The 26,124-nt window shown below is 47.4% G+C and overlaps 1 protein-coding gene across 6 annotated transcripts in view; it reads right to left on the bottom strand.

Moving 5' to 3' along the window:
• LDLRAD4 (low density lipoprotein receptor class A domain containing 4) overlaps positions 1-26,124 on the bottom strand; it is a 394,962-nt gene that overhangs the window by 342,151 nt on the left and 26,687 nt on the right. Inside the window, exon 1 of one of the 6 annotated variants that reach the window (XM_077136065.1) lies at positions 1,809-2,813. The exons of the other annotated variants lie outside the window; for them this stretch is intronic. The gene's annotated coding sequence lies outside the window, so the exon portion shown is untranslated. Of the gene's footprint in view, positions 1-1,808; positions 2,814-26,124 lie in introns of those variants that run through there. 6 annotated transcript variants of the gene reach the window in all.

Here is a 26,124-nt window from a genome sequence, read left to right as displayed (position 1 = left end):
CGGCTCTAAGAGCAGGACAACCGGTCTCCTGCATGGATATCTTTCCAAGTAGAGAGGTGCACGGGGCAGCCCCACAGACAAGATGGGTGCACAGGACAGAGGAGAGGCTACCAAGGCAGGCCCATGTTGTTGCCTGGCTCCCTTTGTAGCCAAGCTTTCTTTTCCCAAAATGGAACGGAAGGACTTCTTTGAAGCAGATGCCATAGCGAAACAGCTCCCATTTTGTTTGCTGGAAAGAAATAAGGAAGGTCAGTAGCCAAACCTACAGCCATTCCTTCCAGAGCGCAAGGGACGCAGATACACAGTCTTTCCTAGGGCACAACTAAAGTGTCAAAGACCTGACGTGGGCGGGCCGCGGTGGCTCAGCGGGCAAGAGTGCTTGCCTGCCGTGCCGGAGGACCCCGGTTCGATTCCCGGCCCCAGCCCATGTAAAAAACAAACAAACAAACAAAATATAATAAAACAAGAAAATGTTTAAAAATGTTTCCCTTTCTTCCTCCCTTCCTTCCTTCTCTGTCTTTCCTTCCTTTAAAAAAAAAAAAAAAAAAAAGACCTGACGTGCATGTGTGCAAACACACAACACACACACACACACACACACACACGTACACACTGGAAAAAAACCCTCTGGGTGCTTCTAACTGGAAGAGAACAGTCCAGTTCTCACCTGACCACCCCACATGCTTTATCTCTAGCGAAGCCAGGAGAAAACTCCCCTCCAAGGTCTGTGCTGAGCAGGGGGCAGCAGGGTGGAAAACAGGAGCTGTCCCGTCAAACCCCTCAAGCAGAAAGCTCACGGCCTGCACTTCCTGACCCGCCTCCGTGAGCTCTTCCTGCCCTCTCTCCCCCTTCAACCAAGCAGCCAAAGCAAAAAACACTCCAAGCTACCTGAAGCTAAGCAACGACCTGTCTCCCCTCTTCCCTGCTGTCGTGGCTCGAGCCTTTCAGGCTGGAGAGCCCAGAAGCTCCATCCCTGGGGCCTTAGAAACAGCAGAACTGTCTCAGAGAAAGAGGACAAGGCCACCATCAGGCAACCTCGTATGAAAACCTGCCAGCTACAAGGCAGCTCCACGGCCCACCAGGAATCCTCACCCTCGGGAACAATTCAGGCTACAGGTACACACCCACACATGTACACATAAAAGGCATGCAAATGCACACACACACATGAATACACAATGGTACACGCCCATAAGGACATGCACACACTCATACAAAGCTTCTCAAACAAGTTACCAGGTGAGGCCGTGCAGTGGTACCAAAGCTGCTGTCGGCCTGGCTCACTGCATATCACAGCAGCATCCCTAACTCTCCCAACAACGTTTGTTCAAATGCACAGCAGACCCCCAGCTGCAGAGAGCCTGCTATGAAGGCAAGAGTTCAGGCAACATATGGAAGCATTTCAAGGCAGGCTTTAAGCAGGCGGCGCCCTCGACCATGGCAATGGCAAATTCCAACTTGGAAAGCAGAAGCAGGTCTGGTGCACACACCTATAAACTGTTCACGGATGAAAAAAGAAAATCTGTGTCGAAGTCACTTTTCCTACCTTGTCCTACAGCACAGGACATACAACCAGCCATAAAAAGCGCCTGGTGGTATCCTGCAGCCAATGCTCCAGCCGGCCTCCTCCATCCTCGGTTGTTTCCCCCACTCACAAAACAAAGTGTTCATCCACCCTGCTTTATGGGGAAGGGTCACAGATGCCCCACCGACTCCTCACTCACTGATAATTTTCTAGCCACAGATACTGAGCTTGGGCTGAGAACACAAGTCTTGATTGTAAAGACAGTCATTTGTCCGTCGCTTACCTTCTGTGAGGTCCCCGTTCTTTTTAAAATTGCTAAGTTCCTCTTCATTCTACACCATTCTTAGAAATAGTTCCCAGCATTTTCTCCATGAGAACATCAAGAAATTGGGCCCATCTGGGAAGCCACTATTAACCAACTCAAGTCAGGACACAATACACTACTGGGTTTCTAAGGGTAAAAATGAAATTCCAGAAAAGGCCAGCCCTACAATGACAGACTTCCCTTATTAGAAGCCACAGGGTCCTTCCGCGTTCTTGTGGGTTTCATTAAACTGAGAAGCACAGAGCACCATAAACTGGTTTGCTAATTTCCATGCTTGCTGCCAAATTTCCACTTCTGTGAAACCCATTTCAATCAGGAAAAAAAAAAGTAAAGCAAATCTTCTAGTTCTTCTTATGGTTCAATTTATTCAGAGAGTGGGGTAAAAAGTTGGAAGGAAGGAAATCAACTGTTGGCAAATAATGTGAATGTTAATTCATTGTCTTTTCTTTTGAAAAATCACTACTTTGTCTCAGAATCATTTCCTCCTCGAAGTTCTGGAGAGTTTTTCAAGTGTGGACACTGCCAAACAATGGCCTCGCTATGAGCCAAACTTTAGTTATTTTAAGGCACTGACTTTATTCCCTTTTAGCTGAAGGAGTTCTCATGAAAATCCTTCCAGAGCACTAACTTTGTTAAGAATTTTTACGGGTTTATAACCTAGTACTGCATTGCTTCTAAACATTTTAGAGTTTTACTGTGCACATTACTTTTTGCCTTCCAGAAAGCAGAACCGTCTAAAATGAATGACGTAGGAGACAGAGAGGGAAGCCAAAGGGTGGAGGGTTAAAGGGGTATATGACACAGCATTACAGAGGAAAATCAAGCAGCAAGACAGGATGTAACAAGTAAGGTGCATTTCAGCCGCTAAGTGCTAGATAAAGAGCAGCTGTGAAAGCACAGCTTCTCTATCTGCTGACTTAAGACTATCTGAGCACCTCCTTTCCTCTTTTTTTTCAGGAGTAAATTCACATATGACTGTAAACACCAACAGACACCATGTTTCCCGAGCCCCCGATGGAATTAACGCCCCCATAACTAAAATCTGAACAGCTGGGAAACGCACATCACTGACATTTTCATGAGGAGCAAAATAAGGAGAATAATTACAACCGCAAGATGCAATGCAATTGGCCACTTCCCAATGCCAAGACAGAGGGATAGAGAAAGCTGAGAGTCAAACCAAGGGGGAAAGCAAGCAGACAGAGGAAGGTGGCAAAACAGGAGAGGAAGGGGAAGGGGGAAACTGAGGCAAAGGAAGAAGAAGGGAGGGATCTGAAACAAACTGAAAAGAAAGGGAACTTTACCCCCATCTGGAACCTGTCAAAGAGAGATCCGAGTTATGCGGCCAGGGGATTGTGAAAACCCAGAAATGCAGGATGACACTGGGGTATTGGCCTTAGGAGGGAAATAACCTTTCCATGCACATCTTGAAAAGCAAAAGAATAAAAGAAGTTTGGTAAAAGAACGCACTGGTCTGCCCACATTGCATTAAATCAAAGCTCAGAAGGGACAGCATGTGACTCATTTGTCAGCTCCTACTTCATGTTCCCATGGGCCCCAGGAAAGCCACAAGACGACGTGTGAGTGGGGGTGCTTTTCTGTAAATCAGCCTGGGTGAGATGCCCCTACCTCTGGGCTAAACCTTTCTGGAAGGCAAAAGGCGAGAATGAACACAAGTGAGTGTGGCCGTGAGACCTGCAACATCCGCGTCAGCTCCGCTCACCTCAAAGTCTCTGGCAGTCCAGGGTGGGTCTGAGCAAAACCAGGCAGCTCCTCGGAAGCGTGCAAACACCACGCAGGCTTGTCTAGAAAGTGAATCAGCATGCACACACTAGCCCCATGAAAAGCATCTCAGTCTCAATAAAACTATTCCCTTTCCTATCGCATCCCACCACAACCTGCGACAGGTGGTTCTGGGTCCTGCTGGTTTTAAAATGAGTAAGACAACTATAAACTGCGTGGCAAAACCACATCAGCAGCCTCTGTCAATCAAAGATCATGTGTGCCAATGAAAAAAAGAATTACTTCTCAGGGAAAGAGTCCACAGCAGCCGACCCCCAGGGCCATGAGGCCAGAAAGGAAAGGAAAAACAAAAACAAATACATCCTAGTTTTCAGATCTTATTCCTACTCTATCTTGACCACAAATGTAGGTTTATTTGAATAGTGACAGGCAAAATACAGATGTCTGAAGTAAATGCCTTCCTTGGGTAAAATACCTTCCTTTAAGAAGTGCTGTCTGGAAATCAATCCAGCTCTGACTACTTGGGAGTGGTACCTAAATCTGTGCTTGGTGGCTGCTTGACTCCCCATTAGTATCCCCACAGGGGAACAGGCAGGCAAGAGAAAGCATACACGATGGACCCAAACGTGCCCCTTTCCTTTATTCTTCAACCACAGACACCTTCTGAAATGGGGGATCCGTGCAGGAGCTCCTGTTCACCGCCCTCTCTGCAGCTTAAAAATCATCTAAGGCTCCACTTTAAAGACACTCACATCCTTTGACCCAGGAATTCTACTTCGAACATTCATCTTTGAGAAAGAATCCAAAACACAGAAAATGATTTATGAACAAAAATGCTCATTAAAACTCCATAATAAAAATAACAAATGAAATCTAGCTATTGAACAAAAGGGTAATGATTAAAGTACATTAATATTATGGAATAGCTTTCAGTAATTTAAATATGGTATGAGATCTTAATAATACAGGGAAACGATTGTCATTTATGCTGAACAGCTAAGTTGGAAAAAACGGTATAAAACTGGTTTATAGTGGGAGTATGTCTGTGAAATAAAATATAGAAAACAAAACAAAAAAACAAATACACCTGAGGTTAGTGGCTTCTTCGGTTTATTGCACAAACTTGTCCACAAGCCACAGTATCGTCCCGGACGAGGTTTGCAGAGCAGAGCGGGGAGTGTGGTGGAAAGAAGCACGGCCCTGCTTTGGGGGAGCACATGGTGCAGTTATGACAAGGGATCTGGGTGGCAGCAGGAGAGAGGGAACTGCCCCCAAACCAAATCCTGAGTAAGCCTTTGTTTTCCCCACCTGAGCAAGTGCTATTCCTACAGGTTATCAAATTGCACATTAAAATGCGGATGCCCAGGCAGCATCTCGGCTCTCCTGAAGCAGCGTCTGTCCGGGTGGGGTCTAGAAACCGGCATTTTTAATGGGTTCTTGAACAAGCCAGTATTTGAAAACCAGAGGTCTGAACCTAGAGTAGCTACACCACTGGAGGCCGGAGGAGAAAGGAGATGGCCCGGGGTGGTCCAGGGAGCCCAGCAAGGCTGCTCCAACCTCCAATCCGACCTCTTCAGACAGGGGCCTTGGCTGATGGCAAGAAAGCAGGCTGCCCACCCACAAGCAGCAGAGAGGGGAGGGGGCTGACGAGCCCTCAGGTGGACACCCCAGGGAGAGGACACCCCCAGGTGCCCGATCTGGGCCACAGCCCCCTTCCTGGTGGGTCGGGCTGGGTCTGGGCAAAACCAGGCAGCTCCTCGGAAGCGTGCAGACACTGCAAAGGCTTGTTTAGAAAGTGAATCAGCATGCACACACTAGCCCCGTGAAAAGCATCTCGGTCTTAATAAAACTATTCTCTTCCCTATCGCGTCCTGGAGAAAGGGGTGTGGCATTTCCCTGCTCCTGTCACATTTCAACAAATTATTATGAGCCCAGAAAAGCTATGGTACCTCCTGGCAGTGGCTGGCTGTATCCTGCTCACTGGAGAAGACCACAGAAGAGGGCGGGGTGGGGGCGGGGTTTGGGGCGGGGGTGTTGCTGGAGAAAGGGGGTGAAGCGGTGAGCAGCATGAGAGAGCTGGAGGAGGCCAAGACCTCCTTCATCCTTTAGCATGCGGCCCCCGAGGATCTGCTAGAAATGCATATTCCTGGGCTCTGCTCCCCTCTGAGGAGGCAGCAAGGCCCCAGGTGCTTCCGGCACATTCCAGGGGGACTTGGCTGCACGGAGGAGGAAGCAAGGGTGTGAGGGAGGGTCACAAGGAGATCCTCGGAAGGTGACATCCATAGGACCCAGCCGTAAGACGAGGGAAGGGGACAGAACAGCTCAGGTCTCTGGGCTGGCCGACAGAGCTTGCAATTAGGTTTAAAAAAGAGAGCGTATTTATGTACTTCTATGGTTAAATTTGCCAGCATCTGCCTCAACCTGGAAACACTCGAGCCTGTTTGTTTACAAGCCACCTGGAACCTTCCAGACTCAGGAAGGCCGTATGGTAAATGCTTTCACGAAAAGCACAGTTGTGAAATACAGCCAGGTGCTTCCTTCAGACAGAGTCTTCAGCTACCCTTTTCAGCAAGGCGTCTCAAAACGCTTTATAAACAAAAATCAATCCAGATTCAAACTCTTGGAAGAAGGGAAAGGCTCTAGAGAAATCACTACGCTCGGTCCAAAACGCAGCCAGTTCGCAGAGAACAGAGCTCGGTAAAGCTGCATCACCCGGCGCGGCTTTGAAGAGAAAGGCAGCACAGTGCAACACCTAACACAAGACACATGTTCAATGCTTCTCTGCCCAAGAATGCTGTTAACTCAAGTTATTGGGCTCAGGATATTGATGAAAAGAAAAAAGGTCAGCTCTTAATTAAGAGACACCATCAAGGGACGCCACATAACTGAACGATGGCAAATACTATGAAAATCATTCATTCCTGGCCTTATGAAATGTTTTCCTCCGTATCATGAAATATGGGTATGTCAGATAATCCCCTGCTCGACATGAAGAAGTGACTCAGACAGAGCTGGAGGCCCCCCACCAGCCGCCGTGCCTGGAAGGGGAGCCGCGGACAGAGCAGGACAAGAGACAGGGGCTCCGTGTCCCCCAACCTCTGACCTCAGAGCCTGAACCCTACACTCTCTACGGGCTTATTGCAGGCATATGTGACAAGTCTCCCGGCCAAATTCTGCAATCACGGTAACAGCGCTTTATTAAATAAGGTTACTCAGATGGAAAGCACTCAAGTTCTGCCGTGACCCAATAACGACCTGCATAGGGAAGGGGAGTCTTCAGGTTCAGCTCCCGAGTAAGAAGTTTTAGGCACTATTATTAGCTCTTTGGGTCCTCGCAAGAAGGCGATGAAGTGGGTACTGCCATCACCGAGTCTTCCTTCACAGATGGGGGAAGTGTGGCCGAGGGAGGCTGGGGAGTCACCCGCAGCTGCACAGCGGGGCCACCAAGCTGGGATTTGAGCCTGGACACAGGGAGGCAGAGAAGGCACGAGTTACCATGAGGCTTCCTGCCTCCTTCTCTGGAGAGCCGCTGCCTCGGTCACTGCCCACCTGGCGGGGGTTGCCTGAGCGCCCCAACTGTCTTGTGAAACGGACCCCAGCTCGCCAGGCTGCTGCGAGGACCTGGGGGCAGGTGGGGCAGCAAGCGGAGAGGCGGGTCCACAGCACCCCGAGATGCGCAGCCGGGGGTGCCGCACTGAGGTCAGGCCAAGGTACAGGACTGCCCAGCCCTTTCGGTTTCTGCTCACTTCATCTCTCTACCCTTAGACCCCAGCTTCTGCTGCACTGTCACGAAGAACTTAAGTGCATCAGAGTGCTTTGCAAGTCTTTCTCTGATCCGTTTTGACAAGCAGCTGGATCGTGCTGGTTTTACACAAACTTACACAACGAGTCCCCTGCCATCCTCTCCCTTCTAGCTGGCACCGCAGTGAGGCTGCCTCCAGGCCTGGAATGATATTCTAGCCAATTAAGCCATAACTTTCCAGTCAGTCTCCAAAATACATGAAGTGTTTATAAGTCATGAGGTTTTCCCCTAAAATTCAAAAGTAGGATTGCTTCTCCCTGCTATCCAAAAGTAGGATGGAAATAGTGCAATTTCTAACAGCGACATCTACATCTCTAGCAAGGTATATTTGCCGAGTGGGCTTCTCGGAGCTCTGGACCCGGCAGAGCTGCTCTTGGGACGCAGCTGCCCAAGCAGCCCCCAGAGGTGATGAAGGCCTGAGGCTGAAGCCCAAGTCCAAGTTCAGTGAACTGAACTTTTCACTAACATCTGCTCTCTCCTAGGCAGGCACTGTGCTAAGTTTTCTCAAAATTTTCTTTGAGTAAACAATGAGACTCAGAACACCATAGAAAGTCCAGGAACCAAGAATGCAAGTGCTTGGCTGATGAGCCACATTCTTTCTTGGTAAACAAAATAAAGAAAATCGATCCTCTAGCCAGGGGAACAGCAGGAACTGACAGGTCCATTTTCCCCCCAATAGATGGAGAATTCACTTCCCAACGCCCACCCCACATGTGCCCGATGAGCTCCTATTCCGAGAGAGGCTCAAACCAAGGCTGCCCACTTGAAAAAAAGGGATGGAATACAGTGGACTCAAATACTATGGGCTATTTTAGCTCCCCGCTGCCCTAAAAATGGGAATTTATAGGTGCAAAGTCTTGAGGCTGGGAGAAGTCTTAGCAAGAAGTATTTAGCAAGGAGATGCTTTCGGCCCTGCCCCCCAACAACTACGGCATCTTAGGGTTGCCAGAAATCCCCAGTTTCTTGGTTTTTCCATCACATGGCCGTGCATGTGACAGCGCTTAGCTCTTCTCTTCCAGATTCCGTTGCATTCCAGCTTCTGGATGTGCTTCATGCCTTCTCTTCTGTGTCCAGTTTCCTTTGCTGTTAGGGCCTTCAGCCGCCCTCCCTCAGTTTGGAACCACCTTAACTAATCACATCATCAGAAGTCCTATTTACAAATGGGCTCACATCCCCAGGACCACGAGGTGGAACTTAACATGCCTTCAGTGGAGACAGGATTCAGTCCCCAGCAGATTGGATGCAGGGTCAGAGAATCATGAGACGGGAGGTCGGGGAAAGTCCTAAAGACGGACATCTTTCTAGAAAAGGAAATGGTGGGAGAAAGAATAGCAACAACAAATTAATAATGCAAGATTAAAAAAAGAAAAAGGAAGGAATAGGCTGAGTCAAAGAAATACGGTACTGTAGTACCTTGCCATCTCCTGCTAATTGTCACATGCCCCAGGCACCTCAAATGTAACTAGATTTTGCCAAGTTCACCTAAAATTACCACCACTCAGCTATGTGTCAAAATGCATTAGAGAAATATTTACAAGGCACTCTGATACACTCAAGTCGTTTATGACAACACACAAAAGAATTTTAGGTTCTTGAGACAAAAAGAGGATCCAGGGGGACCCAGGGACCCCTAAGGCCCTGCCCCCTCGACCCCTGCCCCCTCGACCACTGCACCCTGACCCCTGGCCACGTGCAAGCGCACACCCCCAAGCCACCCTCCTCCCAGCTCTGTGCAAGCGCTCAGCTGTGCATCTGGGCCACCCCCACCCCCAGCCCATGCAGGCTAAAAGAAATCAAAGAAGATCAAAATAGGTGGAAATTCATCTCCTGCTCATCTTAACCAAACGTAGTTACGATGTCAATTCTACCCAAATTGATCTACAGAATCAACGCAGTACCAGTCAAAATCCTAACAGCCTACTGTGAAGACTTGGAAAAGCTCATTACCAAATTCATCTGGGAGGGAAAGAGACCCCAAAGAGCTAAAAGCATCCTAAAAAAAGGAAGGACGAGGGTGGGGATTAACACTCCCCACTTTGAAAAATTATAAAGCCACAGAAGTCAAAACAGCATGGGACAGGCGCAAGGATAGAAGCACTGACCAATGGAATGGAACTGGCACACATCAATAGACCAGCAACTCTATGGTTAACTGATCTTCAACAAGGCCCTCAAACACACCGAACTGGGACAAAAAAAAAAAGATAGTCTTCAACAAATGGGCATGGGAGAACTGGATATCAATGGTCAAAAAAATGAAAGAAGACCCTTACCTTACACCTTATACAAAAATTAACTCAAAGTGGATCAAACACCTAAATATAAGAACCAGTACCATAAAACTTCTATAAGACAATGTAGGGAAACATCAAGTGATAGGAGGTAGCTTCCTAAACTTTACACCCAAAGTACAAGCACTGAAAGAAAAAAATAGATAAATGGGAACTCCTAAAAATCAAATGCTTTTGTGCCTCAAAAGACTTTGTCATAAAAGTGAAGAGGCAGCCAACTCAATGGCAGAAAATATTTACAAATCACATATTGGACAAAAGTTTGATATCCTGTATATATAAAAAAAATCATACAACCCAACAAAAGAACAAACAACCCAATAATAAAATGGGCTAAACACATGAATAGGTATTTTTCTGAAGAGCAAATACAGATGGCTCAAAAGCACATGAAGAGATGCTCATTTCATTAGGTGTAAGGAAAATGCAGATCAAGACTACAATGAGATACCACCTCACACCTATAAGAATGGCTGCTATTAAACAAACAGGAAACTACAAATATTGAAGAGGATGTGGGAAAACTGGGACACTTATCCACTGCTGGTGGGAACATATAATGGCACAGCCGCTATGGAAGACAATATGGCAGTTCCTCAGAAAACTAAATATCAAGTTTTCTATGACCTGGCAATACCACTACTTGGTATATACCAGAAGAGCTGAAAGCAGTGACACAAAGAGACATTTACACACTGATTTAATAGCAACATTATTCACAATCACCAAAAGATGGGAACTATCCAAGTGCCCATCAACAGACGAGTAGATTAAGAAAATGTAGTATATACACATGGTGGAATATTATCCAGTAGAACAAAATGACATCCTGAAGCACATGACAAAGTGGATGGGCCTTGAGAACATAATGCTGAGTGAAATAAGCCAGACACAAAAGGATAGATACTATACGGTTCCACTTTTATGACCACGGTAGGTAAACTCACACAGAATATAGGGGACCTAGAAATAGGTGGGAGCTAAAGGTGGCGGAGTGGTTAGCTAATGAGGTTGAACTTAAATGTAAGGGAATAGATAAAAGTGAAGGTGGTTCACCATTGGTCTGTAAGTAATATTACCATATTGAAGGTAAACATGGACAAAAGGGGTTGTATAGACTCGTGTGTCCACTGATTAACACTACAAATATAAATAAGTTCTTGCATGAACTACTTCAAGGGTATGAATCTCATACAAAGAGTGTATAATTTTGGCGTATGGTGGAAAACTGCTGTTACATGCTATGGGCTATGTTTAACAGGAAAAATTTCAACAGTACCACAGCAACACCAGGGGTAAATGATGGAGGGAGAGACAAAAGTTCAGGTAAGGTTTGGATTTTGTACTTGGTGAGGGTGTGTTTGTTGGTTATTTTTCTCTTGAGAACACTGAAATTGTCTAAAATTGAGAGTGCTGATGGATTGTTGATTTTGAACATTATATATGATGCCCAGTGGATGGAGGTGGCTGAATGATGCGCTGACTGAGAAGTAGAACGGCGAACAATGGTGACTGAATGCTGTACTGCTACCAAAAGGAACGAAATTGTGAGGCATGTAACATTGTGAATGAACCTGTGGGACATTTGGTGAGGCAAAATAGGCCAGAAACAAAAAAAGCAAATATTGTATGGTCTCATTTAGAAAATATTTATAAGAAATTTGGAGCCTAATTTCCAAATTTCTTATAAGAAATTTGGTATATACCAGAAGAGCTGAAAGCAGTGACACAAAGAGACATTTACACACTGATTTAATAGCAACATTATTCACAATCACCAAAAGATGGAAACAATCCAAGTGCCCATCAACAGATGAGCAGATTAAGAAAACGTGGTATATACACATGGTGGAATATTATGCAGTAGGACAAAATGACATCCTGAAGCACATGACAAAATGGATGGGCCTTGAGAACATAATGCTTACAAGCACCTACAGCAGTCACATTTTGAGTCCGGAGTGGTAATTGCTAATTCTGGATTTTGAGAGTCTGTGCTATATATGTATAACCTGATATTTAGAGATAAGAATGAAGCCACTCGGTCAGAATTAAAGTAATCAGAATACAGGAGTAAGGAAGACACTGTCTGTGTTTTAGAATGTTACCTATTCTATGAAACCAAAGAAAGTTTTATTTTGTCTGGAATCTAAATTTTCTATAGCACATAATTATGCTATACATAATCTATAGCACTAACTTAACCTAATAGGATAGGTCATTTAAACAACCCAAACACAGGGAGCCCAGAATAAGAATGAGGGCCTGTAATCCTGTATAGCTTAATTTAATGACTGGATACATCTCAGAGTATATTAAGCAGATAATAAAAAAGCATCGGCAAAGTCCCGATGAGGGATGGGAGAAAAAATGTGGAAGTATCAAAGTTTACCACTGGAGAAACCCCTGACACTGTATCAAACATTAGGGACATCCAAGTCAATAGGCCAAGCCCTTGATCTGGAGGTTTGCTCTTGTGAAGGTTATGTTTGTAGCAGAGAAGCTTAGACTACCTATAGGCATGCCTAAGAGTTACTACTAGAGGACCTCTTTTTGGCTGGCTCTCTGTGGGATCAACAATGCCATCCTGACCAAAAAGGGGAAAAGAAGTGTAACAAAGAAGGTATCAATGACTGAGAAAGTTCAAATAGTCGAGAGACTACTCTGGAAGCTACTCTAATGCAAACTTCAGTTAGACATTGCTACCTATCGTAGTTTGCCAAACCCCAAACAAAACCATTCCAGCCAACCCTAAAGGAGACCTAGGGCATCATATGAGATTCTACAAAGGTTCCATGCACTAGGGTAACTTTCCAGAAACCTACAACCTCCAGATGGGTCTCTGAACCAGGTAAGTCCTGAAATGCAGAGGGCCCAGCCTCTCCAGAACATCAGCTAGTTCCATCCCCCTACTCCATATTACTGACAACCCTTCCAACATGAAAAAGTTAGAGGGACATAGCCCAAATACCCCTAAAGAGTGGGAGAAAGATCAAAGGTGATGGTGGAGTTATACAGAGAAGGTAGGGTTTAATAAATGAGTATGAGTGCTGAATCCTTATATTGGTGTTTCTTTTAGTCTCCAGTGTCTCAGAGCAGTTAGAAGTAAAAACCTAAAATTGTGGAAGCATAACCCATACCAAACTCTGAAACCTGTTCTACAACTAACTGTTGTGGGGTGCTTTGAAATTTATTGCTTTTTTGTATATATGTTATTTTTCACAAAAAAGAAAACAAAGTAGACTGTGATGATGAATGCACAGCTATATGATGATATTGTGAACCATTTTTTGTACACATCGGATGATTACATGGTATATAAATATATAATTTATATCAATAAAATTGCATCAATATTTTTTAAAAATGTAGGGAATATGACCAATGTTAGCAGATACAAAGGAACCAGGCTCAGAGAGGGCATGGCTGGCAGTGCGATCAGAGGCAGCACAGCTTGGGTAAATGGGCTGCTCCACTGCCATTTGAAAATCAGTACGTCAGAGCACCGACATTCAACAGATATCATTATGTGCTCTTAGGAGAGTATTTGAAAAATATATGATAGTCTTCTCTGTCTATAGGGAAGCAACTGGTTAGTACCAGGCACTTGCTGTGCGATGAACTTCACCTACAATATTCTACATAATACCTCACCAGGAGGCTCGAGAAATTTTATGACATCTACTTTTTTAAAGAGAGGTAGCCAAGCCTTGAAAGTCTGAGTGGCCAAAGATGACAGCACAAGCAAGTGACCACACCAGCAACGTGCCTCTCCAAGCCAGGCGTTTCTCTGTAGACCCCACAGCCTCCCATCCAGGGCAGAGAGACCTGAGCACTGGTCATGGCCTCTTGCAGCACAAGAGGAGCTTATCTGTCAAAAACACATCCAGTAAAGGAAAGCAAAGGAATCCCTGCCTTTCTCAAAGAATCCAAGGGGCAAATTCAAATTAATGATACAATAGAAGTGCATGCCCTTTGAGCTTGGTGAGCAGTACAGATGGACAGATAGATGATGATGGTGATAAAAATAGAACAGACAGGGATAAATGATTAAATATATAGATAGGTAGATAAAGATAAACTGATTATGTAGGCTGATTGATGGAATAGATAGATGGATAATAGGAAACAGATGACAGATGATACAGATAGAGTGATGATTTGATAGACGACAGATTAGATAAACACACAGACGGACAGATATAGAGAGATGGGTAATAGATATAGAGAGAAGGACATAGCTATAGAGAGAGGGAGGGGAAATAAGAAAGCAGAGTGTGGGAGTTAGGTTCAGGTGTCAATTTGGCCAGGTGAAGGTGCCTAGTTCTGTTGCTGTGGACATGAGCCAATGGTACGTGAACCTCATCTGTTGCTGATTACATCTGCAGTGAGCTAGGAGGCGTGCCTGCTGCAATGAATGATGTTTGACTTAATTGGCTGGTGCTTAAATGAGAGAGCTCAATGTAGCACAGCCCAAACATCTCAGCATACCTCATCTCAGCACTGGCAGCTCAGCCTAGGCCTTTGGACATGCAGAAAGGAATCAACCTGGGGAAAGTTGTTGAAACCCAGAGGCCTGGAGAGAAGGCCAGTAGAGATCACCCTGTGCCTTCCCACATAAGAAAGAACCTCAGTGGAAAGTTAGCTGCCTTTCCTCTGAAGAACTAACAAAATAAATCCCCTTTTATTAAAAGTCAGTCCATCTCTGGTGTGTTGCATTCCAGCAGCTAAGCAAACTAGAACACAGGGTAAAGAAACAACTAAAAGGAAATGGATTAAAATCTTATAACAATATACGTTTTAAATGAATAGCTATAGCATTCTAAAGCTCTTGGTTTCTTTTACTTAGTGCCTCTCATAGAACCACAATTGGGAGACTATTTGATGTTAAAATTCCTTTTACCCAAAAGACAATTAGAAATTGTCTAAAAGGAGGAGGTGCTCACAAACCATGCAAGTTTGTCTTTCATTTAGAAGAGTTGTAAGCTTGTTCAGGTGCTCCAGAGAGTTGAGTAGCAGCCAAACGAAATTTGTTTCAGGAACACCCTGCCATCCTGAAAGGAGCATAAAATTATAGCCAATAGCCTCACCTGAGACCCTCGGGCCTGCCACCACCGCCGGCTGTCACTGGAAGCCTAGAAGTCGTGGATGGCAGTGGCACTTGCCAATTCTGGGTCAAAATTGTCATGAGTCATCTTGAGAGGGCATTTTCTGGGAAGACTTTGTTTTGCAGAGTGTAAAAGGCAAGTTGTTAATCCAACCCTTTCTCTGCCTCGTTTGAACATTATAGGTAATAAACTAAGCAAAGAAACTCTGTCTCACCAGAGTCTGAACCACGATCTTGGTGCCAAGCCAGAAACAAACATTATTGACCTAAATACTGAATTAACAAAACAACAAGTTTGCCAACTGCAAACTTCTAAAAGATTTAATCAGATCCCAAAAGGTCTCAAGGGACCTGGGAAAAGAAAGGGAGGGCGACTGTGGAAAAGAATTTAATCTTTAGCTCACGGTAAGTAGATTATTCCACTCCTTGAATTTCCCACTAGCCATTTTAAATAGTTGTTTAAAGAGATTTGGATTTTGAGATCATGGGAGAAAACTTGAAATAAATAGCCAAATTCATTGACCATAAAATCTTCTAGAAAATGTACATTTCCAGTGTTCTCTGCTGCTGCCCCCAATGGCTATTTCATGAACGCATTCCACTTTAGTGCTAAGAAAAAAGTATTTCATAGAATTCGCTTATTCTTGAGCACAAAATCAGGAGTTTAAAAAAGAAAACCTCCACCTTCCCTTTAAGATGTGCTTTTTCACCATCAAGCAAAGCATTCTGGAAGCAGAGGGACAGGCAGACCTCCCACAGAGGTGCCAATCTGCTCCTCAGGGAATTTTCAGCCATTCATCCTGGTTGGGGAAAAATAGGGATTTCGGAACATGAAATTTATTTTAAAAACATCAAGTAAATACATGGAAAGTATGTCTGACAAAACCAGACATTGGCCATCTGACATTTTCCAACCACCACTGGTCAATCTAATCTTCTATGACCTAAGGATCAAAACTGTGATAGTCTCTAAAGCAGGAGTTGTCAACCTCAGCATTACTGTTCGGGGTTGGAAAATTCTTTGAAAAAAAAAAATACCCATTTGATTGTTTGTTTCTCTCCATTCAAGCCACAGGCTGCACTCTGAAGCCCAGGCCACCATCTTGGAAATGTCTGCCATCAGCATAGGTAGATGAGTCAGGGGAGCTGGGTCAGGGAAAATCCAAGGTCATTACCGGACAAACAACCACATGTCCACATTCTACCAACAAGGAGTTAGCAGCACCATCGCTGTGTCTGACAGGTATCATCCCAGAACCAAAGGACATGCCTTGAATTCCTCTCTACACTTGCCATCAAAAGAATAGCTAAATCTCAAACTTATGCCTCAAAACTGGGCTCCTCAGTGAGAATTTTCAAACCAGACTTCCCCATAGGAACCGGCCATTGGCGCTCTTCTCCAAGCCAATACGCCACTTTGAAAACAGACCCACGGCACCTGCGCTCCACCCTGGCCATGCCATCCCCGCACTTCCCCACGGTGAGCTGACCACATGGCGGCATAGCATAGTGGGGAAGGATTTGTGGCAGCTCATAAACAGCTCCGGACACAAACCATTTTCTAAGTAGGTATTAACAAATTTGCACTTCTCAACACAGACAATTTACTCATCATTCTGACAAGGGAAACGCTAAGGCAAACACAACTAAGAACTCCAAAAGCTATGGCAATAGTTTCCACCCGCAGCTGTTTCAACTAAGCAGCTCAGGATTCTTCACACTGCAGGTGTCGGGTTCTCTGTTCACGCCACTGGATTCTGATCCTTTCCTAGAAAAGACAGCACATGCCGCGCCACGCCAACTCACCCATCAGCTTGCTGGAGGCTCGCTTCCCAAGCTTTCTAGGGAAGCACCTAAGGGCTGGGTCTCCAAGGACACAGTCAAGGCTGACCCCGCCCCCTGCACACCTGCAGCGCCCACCAAACGGAAATCGGCCGCCCCAACACAATGCTGAGCCCCAAGCAGGAAGGCTTCGGAAACAAACTGCTCTCGCTCAGGGCTCCCCAAGCCTTAAGGTGCACACAAGTCATCTTGAGGGGTCTCATGAAAAGGCAGATCCTGGTGCGGCTCGCCGGGGGGGAGCTGAGACCCCACGTTTCTAGCAAGCTCCTGGCCAGCTGATCTGCACATCACACAAAGGGTGCTGCGCACAGCCAGGCCAGGGAAGGGGCCCTGTTCAGGAGAGTGGCTTTGCTCCAACATGGAGGGGACCCCAGGCAAGGGTCGGGCAGACGTTTAACCTGAGGAACCAGATTTGGATTCCCTCCAAGGCCCCCACTGCATTTAGTCACATTTGGGGACCTGCCCCTCTCTCGACACGTGCGGTCACTGTTCTGATTTCCCACAGAATCACAGAGCACTGAAACCTCGGCCCCGGGGAGCCAAAGGGCCTTAAAGTGAATCTTTCTTGCAAAGACACTAGTTTCATTTCTGGACAACTATTAACACTCAGTGTCCTTAAATAAGCAGAGGGGCTGTTTTCTAAAAGGTTTACAAGCACAAAGATCACACAGCAACGATGGCTCTTGTCACACAGTAATAAGGAATGACACGGCACATCGTACTCTTCTCACCTAGTAACGGGGTCAGGCCAGGGGACAGCAATGAACTGCCCCTTCCAGTGACGCCAAGGACAAGCTCTCTCCCTGTTCTTCCTGGCTGATGATGTCGAGCTCCAGGTAAAAACTTTGATGCGGCCTCTCTTTCTCACCCCACATCTCATCCATCCCACAGCTCCACCTCCAAAAGCGTCCAGGACCCATTCTCCCGCCACAAAGTGGCCTCCAGCACGGCCATCCCTGCCCGCGAAGAGAGCCTCAGGGAAGCTAAGCCAAGACGCTGCCCTGCTCCAAACCTCACCCTCTGCTTCCCGAACGCGCTTCCCCTCACTGTCTCGGCACCAGCCCTTCCCCCACTCCCACTTGGCTCCGGCTCAGAAGAGGGTCCGCTGGTCTCCAGGCCCCCAGCCCCTCACCGTTCTCCCAGCAGCCCCCTGCCACCCGCCTCCGTCCACCCCCAGTCCAGGGTGTCTAGTCCCGGGAGCTCCCCTCCTAAGTCCACGTCTGTCCCAAGTGGGTCGCAGGGACTGCCCACTGCATAGCGCGCCCCGGGAGGGCTGTGGAGGGTGGGCCACGCACCCTGATTTATCAGTCTGCGCCCCTGAGGGCGTGAGCCCACCGTGAACAGGGCCTTCTGCAGGGGTCGTCTTCTGTTACGGCAGGGCCCACCTGACCCCGCCAGCGCCATGGCCCATGAACTTGGGGAGAAAGCCCGGCCTCGGTGTGGCCCTGATTTGGGACCTCCAGCCTCCAAAACTGAGACAATACACTCCTGTTTTACACCAAACCAACGGGTGGTGCCTGCCACAGCAGCCCTGGTACATAGAGGTGGGGGGAGGGGGGCCATAGCCCAGCACAGGGGCGCTGCTCAGAAGAGGCTGCGCAAGTGCATCTGCCACCCTTTCGGGTGGAGTCTTCACCAAAAACCCGCTCACCAGGTCCATGCTGGGTGGCACACAGCTATCCAGACTCCAGGACAGCAGGGCCCCAGGAGGCTCAGGACAGGACAGCAGGGCCCCAGGACAGGACAGCAGGGCCCCAGGAGGCTGCAGGACAGGACAGCAGGGCCCCAGGACAGGACAGCAGGACCCCAGGAGGCTGCAGGACAGGACAGCAGGGACCCAGGACAGGACAGCAGGGCCCCAGGAGGCTCAGGACAGGACAGCAGGGCCCCAGGAGGCTCAGGACAGGACAGCAGGGCCCCAGGAGGCTGCAGGACAGGACAGCAGGGCCCCAGGAGGCTCAGGACAGGACAGCAGGGCCCCAGGACAGGACAGCAGGGCCCCAGGAGGCTCAGGACAGGACAGCAGGGTCCCAGGACAGGACAGCAGGGCCCCAGGAGGCTGCAGGACAGGACAGCAGGGCCCCAGGACAGGACAGCAGGACCCCAGGACAGGACAGCAGGGCCCCAGGACAGGACAGCAGGACCCCAGGACAGGACAGCAGGGCCCCAGGAGGCTCAGGACAGGACAGCAGGGCCCCAGGAGGCTGCAGGACAGGACAGCAGGACCCCAGGACAGGACAGCAGGGCCCCAGGAGGCTCCAGTTGAGAAGAGAAATAAATCCAGGTAGGTTCTGATGGTCACGCCTTTCGGAGAGCATCAGAAGGCTATTCTGAATCCCCGACGGCCCTGTTTTCTGAGTGGCCTCCACAGCGCACACATCCTCCTGTCTGCAGAATGCACAGCGCAGCACACCCCGCGCCTCCCGTAGCGCCCCGGGCGGCAGTCAAGGCAAACCAGCACCTGCTGGCACCCAGCCAGGGTCCAGGGAGGGGTGAGCCACACTGGGGCCTGCTCACCCCCAGGCTCAGGGAGCCCCTCAAAGAAGGGAATAAAATAGGAAAAAAGAAAGGATGGTTAAAATGTCACTTTCTAGGTTCCTATTGTGCCTCTATTTTTAAACTGCGTAAACGAGACCTTTCAATTACCAGCCCGAGCACCCCTGGGTTGAGAATGGCCGCCCCACCCCCCACCCCACCCCCCAGGCACCAGGTTCCAAGCACCATGGCGGGGAAATAGCATCAGGCTCGGGAGTGGGTTGGGGAAGCAGGACATGCCCACAGCAGGGAGGCTGGGACCCTGCACCCCCTGGCACAAGTCTTCCAAATGAGCTTGCTTTGCCTCGTGCCATCTGTTCTCTGAAAACTCGGGGCACTGCCAGCTGTTTGGAAAACAGCAACACGCCAAGACACGAAGCAAACAGAAGGAAGGGCCAATACGCTGAAGTGGGTGTGCCGCTAGGCACGTCCCGTCCGATGCCTTCTGCAGACGTTCAGGGAAGAGGGCGAGGCACGGCCGTCCTGAACATGAGGCGTCCCCCTTCCCTCACACTGGCTTTCCCGTTCTCCCACAGTCTTTACACGCGATGTAATACAGACATCTGCCAAGTGCATCCGCTCTGTAAACGTCAGCCGATGCAGGCAAATTCAGATATTGCATGTGACAGGTAAGAGATAACCCATATCGCACGTGCATGTGACAAGTACACAAAACAGTGCATCAGGATGTACCCTCAAGGATTTCCTAACTCTAGAGGTGACTAAGCTCAGAGGCGGCTCCTCCCCACCGCATCTGCAGCACCTCCACCTCCCTGGGCGCAGGAGGTGCTGAGGGAGGGTCTGGGGCCCTGCGGCGGCTGTCTGCCCTGACCCTCTAAGTTATCATGTGTGCACCGAAGGCCACCCAGAGCTGGCTCCCTGTGTCCCAGCCCCTAGCACGGGGCCTGCACAGTTGAACAGTAAATCATCTTTGAAGGAGTGAATGTGTATCTATATTTGGGCTTTAGCAATGACCTCAATTTTTAAATTTGAGAATTTTGAGAATTTTTAAAATTTAAGAATTTTAGAAATTAAAAATTTGAGAAATTTTTAAGGATTTCATCGACAGTAAAGAGGCTTATTCCAGCACGAGGAGACAGGCCAACACATCCCACTCCTCACCGGAAACCCAAGTCCCCTTCAAACAAACTTCTCTCCATAGAACCACAAATTTGCCTTTTTTTTTTAATTGTCAGGGTTGAGTTTCCATCAAAATCACAACTTGCCTTGAAGATCAATAAAGAAAGGTGCTCATTTGGGGTAAGCAACGGTGCTTCAGGATACCCCATCCTGTAAATGTTTATTAACCCAGGGGGGTTGACACGCAAACCACTAATAGTCGTTAACACGTTGGTGTGAAGTAGCTTGCTGGTTAAGCTAATAAATCTATTGGTAGGCTCCTGGTTCATTCAGTCATTCAACAGTTCCTGGATTTTACCTAAAGGCGGCCAGCACCTGGAAAAGGGACAGCAACGGGAGAAGGGGTAACTCGTCAACCCTTTAGCAACGGGGCATGGCACGAGGGTCCCAGACCCCTCGGGAAAGTAGCATTTGGAAGTAAGGCAATTTTTTTCCTGTAGGACATTTTGCTTTAGTCTGTTTCTTGCATATCTCTAGAAAAGTGGGCTTATGCTGAGTTGGAGAGATTGTTCGCAGCCACTGGGCAGTATGGAATAATGACCATAAACTGCACAAGATGAATAAAGGCTCTGAGGTGAGTTTTCCAACAAATTCTATTGCACTTGGAGCATTTTTCTTGGAAACTGTTGCAAAGGGCAGGAAAGAGAGTAGATCCAGTGCTTACTGGACGGGGCTGCAGCAGCAGTGCTGGGCATTATTCAGAGGAGATACGGAATATTAGAGGCACAATAGCACACAATCGGTATGAGCTCTGCACATCTGTGTACACTCACATGTGCAAATGGAGATGAGGCTCTGGAGGCTGGGGCAAATAGCTGCACTGATCGAGAAGCCCAGCTTCAGAGAGACAGGAGTGACCCCAAAAGGGGCTTTAGGATAGACTGACCACCTGGCCTGTGGAGAGGGCCGCTGGGAAAGGCAGGCCAGGCAGCTACCTGAAGGACAAACACTGCTGAATAAGAAGTGGGCGCTGGAGGGGCACGGAGGGGACAAGGTCAGCCATGCACGGGGAACTGCTGGGGATGGCAATGGCCAAAGGGGGGGGGGGGTCACTCCATTGTTTCTCACTTTCGTGCATTTTGAAAATGTTCTACCATAAAATGTTCAAAAAACAAATTTTAAAAGAATAAAAAAGAGCAATGGTGAAATGCAAGGTGGCATCCAGGATTGGATTCTAGAACTGTAAGAGGATGTTAGTGGGGGGGAGGGGGAACTAGGGCAACTCAAAACAAGTCTGTGGTTTTAGCGAATAGATTTATACCGGTGTTAATTTCTTATCTGGATAAGTGCACCAGGGTTATTTAAGATATTAACACTAGGGAAAGCTGGTGAAGGAACTCTCTACACTATCTTTTCAACTCTCCCATAAATCTAAAATTCTTTCAGAATGAAGATCTTAAAAGATGTGGTGACTTGATGAGAGAAAGCGGAGGGACATGGGTTTTCAAATCCTATAGCCACCCTGAAAACGTAACTTTTGGATACCTACTACCTCCCGACACCTGAAAAGCTAACCAACTCAAATTTAAAAGATTGGTGAAAATGGATGAGTTTCTAATTACGATGTTTTGAGACCTTGAGTTTATTCTAAGATCTTTTTTTTTTATCCTTGCATACCAGTACTGGCTCTATGTACAATGAATATTCATTTGCTGTTGAGAAATTTTTGTCAGAAATACTCTTAGATTAAAAAGGTATCACAGACTTCCAGGAAAAAAATTAACCTAGTTTTTAAAAATCCCAAGTGGATGATCTTGTGCTCTGCCTACAAGACTACTGAGACCTAGAGTCATTTCACACACATGTTCTCATCTTTAAGTTTAATAAGATTCAAGGCCCCCAGAGCGCCCAGATCTCCAGCCCCACTGGCTACATGCACCACGGGTGAGGATGGGCTCCAGACCCCGCCCCGCTCGACCCACACATCATCTAAAACAGGCATCTTATCCCGATGTCTTTCCTTACAAAACCTTACCCACTAAAACTCCCACCCCCCAGCCGGTGAGTAGCTGACCAGTCAGCCAATAGCAGATGTGGCCCATGCATGGTCCCTGCAGGAGCTCACTGGAGGAAAACAGGTGCATGCTCCCTCATTCTGTGCAAACCCTTCAACAGGTAAGGAAAGCACACCAGAAACCATTGCCACATAAGCGCCTTGCAGAAACCCAGCCACGGTATCACGTGCATAATTTACGCACTGGTAAAGAGGCTGCCCATCACCCAGCTCAGGACTGCAGAAATACCCCCCCAGAATGCACATTCCCAGGTCCCCAGGGCAACTGAGGTTCCCCAAACTTCCAAGGGTTCCGGGCAGACAGTCTGATCCAGGTGGGCAAAAACAGGCTGAGTCTGCATTGAGGGGAGGCTGGGGGACCACTTCGATCTCAAACAGCCCCAGGCACAGTGCCACATGCAGCCAGCTCCTCAATGAACACTTTCTGGTGAATTTAGACGATATGGGTTATCCAAATGTATCATTGTTCATGCACATTAATTAGCCTCTAAAAATACAGGGACCCAGCCTTCCTGCCAATCTTTGTTCACACACTGAAGCCATTTTTAACAACGCATTTTTAATTTGTTCCCAAGCATCTACTGATACATCTGTCAGTGCCTGCCTTGTAGTTCCAGGCAGAGACCGAAGCTTTGCAGAAAAAAGTGCAGTACTAGATATAATGTTCTGAGTCCTGACAACAGGCTAGGAATGCCCAGCACATTTCATTCAACCCTCGCATCCAGCCAGGAGCAAGTGCTGTTGCCTCAGGGAACCCCACATTCTACAGAGGCTACCAGAGGCGAGAAGACATGCTCACCCACGTCTCCAGAGGCTCCAGCAGCTCCACTCCCTCCCCTTGAGCAGGACAGCCAGTTCCTGCCACCCTGCACTGAGCAGTTTTGGAAACATCACTTCTCTTTGCCCCTCTTGGAAGGAGAAATGATCACGCTTGCTATCATCACCTCCGTTTGCCGCAGCCAGAAAAGTAGAGCCAGAAGTTGGAGGATGTGGGAGTGAGGACAGTTACAAGTCATTTCTACCAGAGTCGATTCAGGCAAAGTCACTCAGCTTCAGCATCCACACTTGGACAACGCTGTCTGTGTGATAAGCATTTAGCAAAGTTTCGATACGAATTTCAGTTACAGTACTACCTGCTAGGATAAACGCAGCACACACTTCAGGCAGCCCCAAGACTGACAGCACAATGCATGACGTCCACTGCATGGATGAAACACTCTCCACTCACCTGCTGTCTCAACCATTTTTAATCTCTCCCAATTACCCAGGAACCGAGTAAGTGGGCAGTTATTGTTAGTGAGATGAAACTCAGTGCCAATCACCACACCCAGACGGAGCACTCCTCAGCAGCTGCCAGGCTCCTGAAGCAGGGACGCTCATACACAGCTGGAATTCTTCCCAGTCCAGGTAAGGAAATGGGTCTTGAAGTCGGGGTTACGCCATCTGCATGCTTCATGAAAGCTAGTTTCCCCACCTGTTCTAGTTTGCTAGCTGCCAGAATGCAACACACCAGAGATGGATTGGCTTTTAATAAAAGGGGATTTATTTCGTTAGTTCTTCAGAGGAAAGGCAGCTAACTTTCATCTGAGGTTCTTTCTTACGTGGGAAGGCACAGGGCGATCTCTGCTGCCTTCTCTCCAGGCCTCTGGGTTCCAACAACTTTCCCCAGGGTGATTTCTCTCTGCATCTCCAAAGGCCTGGGCTGGGCTGCAAGTGTTGAGATGAGGAATGCTGAGCTGCTTTGGCTGTGCTACCTTGAGCTCTCTCATTTAAGCACCAGCCAATTACATCAAACATCATTCATTGTAGCAGGCACACCTCCTAGCTGACTGCAGATGTAATCAGCAACAGATGAGGTTCACATGCCATTGGCTCATGTCCACAGCAACAGAACTAGGCACCTTCACCTGGCCAAGTTGACAACTGAACCTAACTACCACACCACCCTAAATCTTTCCTCACCCCTCCCCCTTCCCACACTGATTCAGTCCCAGCTCCCATTTCCAGAATACAAAATTTCCACCAATAGGGGGGTGTGGTAGGTCCACCAACAAGAGTCAGATGACATGACTTCCTAAGAATGAATAGAATCTCAGGTGCATAATAAATATGGCCCCAGCAAAATTATGAGGCTCACGGGAACATGGGCAATTTGTGTGTGTGTCTTGTTTCTCCCACAGTGTCTAACAAAACTGCCAATGAGACATGTGACACATGCTTCCTAAATATTTATTAAACGGAGCTTTAAAATGAGCACTCCCATCTGTCCATAAAGACAGACAATCCCAACCTTTGGGTCCATCCAGAACCTCGGCCAAAAGCTCAAACTTCACCAGAGAACATCCAGAAGTAAGACCTGCTGTGTGTGTCTGTGTGTCCGTACAGTGTGTGTCTCGTGCGGCTGAGCAGCTGTGCATGTTGGGGAGCGTAGGCGGAAAGTCCTAGGCTTTTGATGGCAACACTCCCAGCTGTAAATATAAATGAGTATACTATGAACCACAAGACTCCATGTGGATCAATAAATCCTTTTTAAAGACTTCAAAGATTAATTAGTAATTATAATAACAAAAAGAGAAGTGTAGGGAGATAATAGAGAAAATTGGGGGTCTTTATCCTAAAATTAATTTATGTTTGCCTGGTGTTTAAGTTTAATATACAATGATTAACTATAGATGGATACGTAGCTAGCTGATAGAGGAAGGAGTGGATGGATGGATGGATGAGGATGGATGCACAGTGGATGGATGGATGGATGGATGGATGAGGATGGATGCACAGTGGATGGATGGATGGATGGATGGATGGATGATGGATGAATGCAAGGACAGATGGATACACAGTGGATGGATGGATGATGGATGAATGCAAGGATGGATGGATGCACAGTGGATGGATGGATGATGGATGAATGCAAGGATGGATGGATGCACAGTGGATGGATGGATGGATGGATGGATGGATGATGGATGAATGCAAGGATGGATGGATGCACAGTGGATGGATGGATGGAGGATGACAGATGGATGGAAGTAGGGTAGATGAATAAATGACTGGATGGTTGGATGGAATGTAGAGCTGCCAGTGCTTTCTCCACACGCTATCTCATTTAATCCTCCTCACAGTTTGAGAGGCATTATTATGCCTACTCTACAGGGTTTCCTAATTTGCCCAAGGTTCAAAAGCAGGAAGTAGCAGGATGTCCCAGTCCAGGTCCTCCCCTCCCAGGGCTCCAGAGTGAGCTGCATCCCCACATCATGCTCCTTCAGAAAATGTGGTTATAAAATGCTCCAAAGAAAGCATGGCCTGATTGGGAAACTAAGATCAGCTGGGGTCAGACACAAAGGCTGTAAGTCCTTCCAGCATAAAAGATAACTCAGAGACACTCAATGAGGGGGCTAGAAGTGAGGGGTGTGGGGACAAAAGCACAAAGGTGGAGGGAGGGCACCAGGAAGGCAAGCACCATGGAGAGCAAAGAAGAGGCTCCCCGCGCACTGGAGAGAACCTAGCAGAAGGCTCCACGCTCGGCTTTCCCAATAGAGGTGACCAACATTTGTGGGTCCAGCCAGATGCTAATTGTTCAACAGCAGAAATAAAGTTTTGACAGCTGGGGTCAGAGCTGTGTGGAAGGCCAGAGAAAACGGTCAGACAAGATTAAAATAAGGTACTCAGAAATTACTTTTATTAGAGTTAAGTAAAGCAATACACCTTTTGCATTCCACTCTTTCTCTTCACACATTGGAGACTGTGGTATTCCGTGATTGCCATGTTTTAAAAGGTAAAATACTATGAATTGTCATTGT

This window comes from Tamandua tetradactyla, chromosome 18 (assembly GCF_023851605.1).
Source record: "Tamandua tetradactyla isolate mTamTet1 chromosome 18, mTamTet1.pri, whole genome shotgun sequence".
NCBI classification, from domain to species: domain Eukaryota; kingdom Metazoa; phylum Chordata; class Mammalia; order Pilosa; family Myrmecophagidae; genus Tamandua; species Tamandua tetradactyla.
Note: the sequence above shows the minus strand (reverse complement) of the source record. Positions and strands in the feature narration are given on the sequence as shown.